The sequence below is a fragment of the Eubalaena glacialis genome, chromosome 6 (genome assembly GCF_028564815.1).
Source record: "Eubalaena glacialis isolate mEubGla1 chromosome 6, mEubGla1.1.hap2.+ XY, whole genome shotgun sequence".
NCBI classification, from domain to species: domain Eukaryota; kingdom Metazoa; phylum Chordata; class Mammalia; order Artiodactyla; family Balaenidae; genus Eubalaena; species Eubalaena glacialis.
This window is the reverse complement of record NC_083721.1, coordinates 49,755,702-49,761,671: the sequence shown is the minus strand read 5'-3', so window position 1 is coordinate 49,761,671 and position 5,970 is coordinate 49,755,702. Positions and strand designations below refer to the sequence as shown.

General features: G+C 36.4%; 1 pseudogene; it reads right to left on the bottom strand.

The window, feature by feature from the left end:
• Positions 1-647: 647 nt before the first annotated feature.
• On the bottom strand, positions 648-1,399 carry LOC133092962 (actin-related protein 3-like; annotated as a pseudogene).
• Between the last annotated feature and the right edge of the window lie 4,571 nt (positions 1,400-5,970).

Below are 5,970 nucleotides of genomic sequence, written 5' to 3'. Positions count from 1 at the left end.
TCAATAAACAGAGGCTGAAACTGGTGTGGTAATACCTGAATGTTGTGAGCATTGCTTTTTAAAAAAAAAAAAAAAAAAAAGATCCAACAGGCTGTTTTTATTTTGAAAAAAAAATTTTTTTTTTTTTTATCAAGAAAAGGAGTCCAAGGAATTAAACTTAATCCAATAGACAGTTGGCCCTTGAACAATGTGGGGTTAGGGGCGTGGACCCTCCACTCAGTGAAAAATGCGTGTATAAGTTATAGTCAGTCCTTCATAGTTCCTCCGTATATGTGGTTCCTCCATATACGTGGTTGCACATCTATGGATTAAATCAACCACAGATTGTGTAGAACTGTAGTATTTACTATTGAAAAAAAATCCACATATAAGTGGACCTGCGCAGTTCAAACCCTTGTTGTTCAAGGGTCAACTGTACTAGCTTCTTAGTTCTAAAACACTTGCAACAAAAACCAATTTTCTTTTAGTGTGGAGGGTAGCATTTCCTAATTACTGGAATTCCTTGGCCCATGAATGAGTAAGGGCAAGTGTCATGAGGCCTCTTAAAGTTAAAAAAATTTTTTAAGTCTTTTATTGTGGTAACATATAGCATGAAATTTACCATTTTAGCCATTTTTAAGTGTACAGATCAGTGGCATTAAATACATTCACATTGTTGTGTATGAAGCTACTTTTTGAAATGTACTTTTTACTTGGTCATTTTTTTCTTTCAAAATATAAGAGTGACACTCAAAGTCTCTGCACATCCAGTTAAGTGAGGTCAGTATCCTTGTAGAGAGAACTCTGACACCAATAAGATAATGCTGAATTACTTCATTTACTACTTGTTAGGTAGGTAAATTCTAGATTAGCAAATTCTGGATGAAAAAAGATTTCAGGTTCCAAGGATCTGTCGTAACCAACATCAATGGAAAATTCTTTCTTTGAGATTGCCTTGATTCTAGTATACTGTTTAATCTACTTGGCCCCTCTGTGTCATACTTGTTAAATTCTTTTACTAAATCTGGGCAGACATAACTGTAGCACTCCTTTACTTCCATAGCTGTTTCCAGGGATTGCCCTAGAGGAATTCCTACTTCTTGGCCTCTCAGCAGTTGCTGAATGAAATACAGTACAGCTCACCTTGTGACTGGAATGTGCTTACCTCAGCTGCCAGTCACATGTCCTATAACCACAGAAAGGACAGGAGTGACAGCACCTTAATACCAGTCACTATCAGTTTTCCTACATGTCTTGTTGCTCAGGATGCTGTTAATATAGTATATAGTAGTATATTCTATAATATAGTAGTATATTCTATTTTCAGGAGCATTTAGTATAGATTTAATCAAAAGAAAGTAATGACGTTCAGGTTGTGCTTCAAGTATTGAGAGAACATTTGCTCTATAAACCTTTCCATTAGGTGACAGCCTTAAACTATACTATGATGGACCGGCCACTTCACAGTACCTGTGGCTTTTTCTATTACTTCATTCTTTTTCACCTCTAATTTTGTTTATTTGGCCTCTCTTTTTTTCTTAGTGAGTCTGGCTGAAGGTTTATCAATTTTGTTTATATTTTCAAAAAAACCATCTCTTAGGTTCATTGATCTTTTCTATTGTGTTTTTTTTTTTTTTTGGTCTCTATTTATTTCTGCTCTGATCTTTATTATTTCCTTCCTTCTGTAAACTTTGGGCTTTTTCTAAGTCTATCAGATGGAAAGTTAGGTTGTTTATTTGAGATTTATCTTGTTTCTTGTGGTAGGCCTGTATCACTATAAACTTTCCTCTTAGAACTGCTTTTGCTGTGTCCTATAGATTTTAGAACTTTGCATTTCTATTTTCATTCATCTCAAGGTATTTTTTGATTTCGTCTTTCATTTCTTTGTCGATTCACTCTTTTCTTAGTAAGATGTTGTTAGTCTCTACATGTCTGTGTTTTTTCCATTTTTCTTCCTGTAATTGATTTCTAGTTTCATACTGTTGTGGTTGGAAAAGTTGTTTAATATAAATAATTTAAATTTTCTAAATTTATTGAGACTTGTTTTGTGGCATAACATGTTATTTATCCTGGAGAAAATTCCATGTGCACTTGAAAGGAATGTGTATTCTGCTGGGGTTTTTTGTTTGTTTATTTGATAGAATGTTCTACAGATATCTATTAAGACCATCTGGTGTAATGTGTCATTTAAGGCCACTGTTTCCCTATTAATATTCTGTTTGGTTGATCTGTCCACTGATGTAAGTGGTATATTCAAGTATCCTACTATTACTGTATTACTGTCAATTTCTCCCTTTATGTCTGTTAATATTTGCTTTATATATTTAGTTGCTCCTATATTAAATGCACATATATTTATGAATGCTATATCCTCTTCTTGGATTGACCCCTTTATCATTATATAATGGTCATCTTTGTCTTTTGTTACAGACTTTATTTTAAAATCTGTTTTTTCTGATATGAGTATTGCTATCCCAGCTTTCTTTTCATTTCCATTTGCACGGGTTATTTTTTTCTATTCCTTTACTTTCAGTCTTCTGTTCTTCCTTGATGAGTTAGTGTCTTAATTCCTTCTTCTTCCCAGTAAAAGCCAATTCTCATAGCCTTCATTCATACTAAGTGTAAATAATGTCAAATACATTATGGTATTATTCTTCCAAGGGTATTTACATTTTCTAAATTGAAGGTATAATGGCTTAGTATGGCATTTGAATAATTATTTTCACAATGAGAAAAGATTTCTTTTTCAAAAATAGATTGTTTTGTTTTGAAATTCTTATTGACATTTAAAAATTTGAGAAATATTATGCAGTGGTTTGACATACATTAGAACTCTGGAGAGAGAATAAAACTGTTAGCAGAAAAGAGAAGCGATCTATGGGCTTACACAGGATAGTATCTCACTTTCTTCTTTCCTCTTCTTTTTTGAAGAAGTGGCAAAGAATGATTCCCTTTTCACCTTGGCTCTGAAGGACATGTTTTATGTGTTGGCAAGTCTTACCCTTGCACATAATGAATTATACTAATAGTAACCAGAATCTCATAGCATTATTAGTGTTTGATTTGATTCTGGGGAGAATTAACCAGGTACCACTCCACGATCAAACAGCAAGCAATGGCATTTAAAGTTGTTGCCTGTCTGTAGGCAAGGTTGGCCATAAATTCCAAATATTTCATAGACCACCCACCCAGATAACTCTGGTGGGACACACACATACACAGGGAACCACCACTAAGAGACAAGCACTCAGGATTAGGCAGGTCATGGTCACCAGTCACTGGCAGGCTTTGGCAAAAGCATCAGTTGTCATTTTCTATTATGGGGGTTTGCTTTGTGTCCAGAGCCCATATCAAACACATTGCTGCAACTAAGCAGATTGTCAACCACAGTAAGTTTCATGGAAATGTTTTCCTGCACTTCTCTGATGCATATAAATAAGTGAAAATCCTGCTTTTCTTTCTTCAGAAACTGAAATGTAAAGATTATAAGGGACAGGTATGATCACAACATACCAGTTCTTGAAAACATATTCTATAGCTTAAACCAAATCGTTTTCTTCCCATGAGTGAATTGTCTAGCAGTATAAGTTTCTGAAAAGCCTGTATAATCAGAATTCCAGAAATACCTGAACCCAGATGAATCCTACCACAAAGCATGTTGGGACTACATATTGTAGTCCCCTTGACAGGGGCACATATAAAATTGATGTTGAAGTTTGGTCTTAGGTTAGTTGTTTGTCTTCTTATCTATTTCCCCTGTTATTTCTTGGTGAGAGGGAGTATCTTAACTCTTTCTTCTTCCCAGTTAAAGCCAATTCTCCTTCTGTTATTTTTAGTTTGAAGTTGTGACATTTACTCCCTATTTTCCTTTCAAATGGGAAAATTGGTGAAAATACTTTGTAAACTATGATGTGCCATTCAGTTTTTAAACTATCATGATTTATAAGGTTTTTAAAATTGCATTTGGCACTATTTACAGAAAGGATTTTTTTAGTGGTTATGGATTATGTTTCTGGTAGTATCTCACCCAGAAGATGTCTCTTGTCCAGGGCATATGTCTATAAGAAGCAAATTATTCCTTCCGCTTGCATTGCTACATGCTTTGAAGAAAGGGCTCTATAGCTACCAGCAGAAGCCAGAGCTAAATCTGTGATTCAAATAATGCCAACAGCACTTCTGCTTAGATAATTATATGAAGCCAGATGGGATTAATTAGGAACACTATATAGTCACAACCGAGGCACCAGCTTTGGTTCCATTCCTGTGGCTCCCTGGTGCCACTATTAATCTCAGAATTTTAGGTAGTGATGGTAGAGTCCAGACTCACCACCACCATCAGGGAACTTTGAGGAGAGTTTTAAGGGCCTAGGCTTCTCCCTGCTACTGCTGTTTTGCCCACATTTGCAAAAGATTTGGTTCAGTAGGAGGAACAGAGCAGAGAGAAGCCCTGTACTGAGGGCAAGTGATGGTGAAAGGGCCAAGTTTTCTGCATGGTGGTCAGGTTGGGGTGGCAGCTGCTCCTGCCACCAGTTTTATCCAGGTTTTCCTCCCAGATCTGTGGGAGACCTGGTCCTCTGACCCAGCCTCATGTCTCGAGAGGTGGGACCTGGATGGAATGGGCTGAGGCCAAACCAAGAATTTTGGGCAAGGAGAAATTTATGTTCCTGTTAAAGGCAAGGTTGACCTGGGACGCAAAGAAATGTCTGAATCCTTCAGTCCAAGCAGGGAGGTGGAGAACAAAAACTCTGAGGTGAAAGGTTAACAACAGAGAATGGGAAAGATGGAATAAACTATGCAGACCCTGGAAAACCCTTCTGAGGCAACAAAGCATCCATTCCTTCAATGCCTTTTGGCCTGAAATGTGATTGATGTGAAAGCAATGTTCCTTTTACTTTAGGTTTTCATTGCCTGTAGCTCCTTATCTCTGAATCGTTGGATCTGAGACCTTGTTGAGCTATGTAAGGACTTAGAAACCCAGTCTTTTCCTTCTCACCCTGACCAGGTGATATTTGATGCACTTGTCTGGCGAGTGTTCCTAATGTAGAGGTCTAGACATCAAACTTTAGGAGTAGAAACTCCCATGAAAATATCATAGCAGGTTTGTACATTAAATGATTATTTCTAAAGACAAATATGTACATACTAGTTCATGTGTGCAATCAGAATAAATTTGTTAATGATGAGGAAGGACTTAATGTAACTGAACTGTGACCCAGTTTGCCCCTGACTACCAGGGGATGCTCCACCTAGGATGAGGGGGAAGAAGGCAGGTAACCCAATCCTAGACAATGTGATTCTGGACCTTTAGGTAATTAGGCTAATGATCTATGCTAGCAGGAGTGCTCTTAGTAAGATGTCCTTGAAAACTGACATGAAAGCTAGGGTATAAAACAGAGATGTATCATAAATAAAATGTTCCCTTACTCTGTGAGATAACCCCATATATCCTCCGTTGGAGAGCTCATCTATCATTTTGGACCAGAGAGTGAGTGCTCATCATAAGAAGGGGAGCCACCTCAATATCCCCAAATCCTCTCTGCTTTGTCTGAGCCCATGGATTACCTGACTCTTTTACATCATTATGAAAGCTTGATACTGGGTAAGATCTTGATTTGTGTGAGTCTAATCCTTTGTATTAGCACAGGCACTAATCAAATAGAGCAAAGAAAACAAAGAAAATTGTACCAAGTACATGTGCCTGTCTTCTAAGATCCACTTTCTATACTTAGCTCTTGTTAAAAATTCTAATTTATGGGGAAGAATAAAAAATTAAATAAAAGAGAAAAAATTTAAATCAGGTTCTTTAAGTATTCAATGGATTAATTTTTTTCTATTTTTTTTATTGTGGTAAAATACATATAACTTAAAACTTACCATTTTAATTTTTAAGTGTACAATCCAGTGGCATTAAAAACATTCACACTGTTGTGCAACCATCATCACTATCCATTTCCAGAACTTTTTTTATCATCCCTGACAGAAACTCTATAG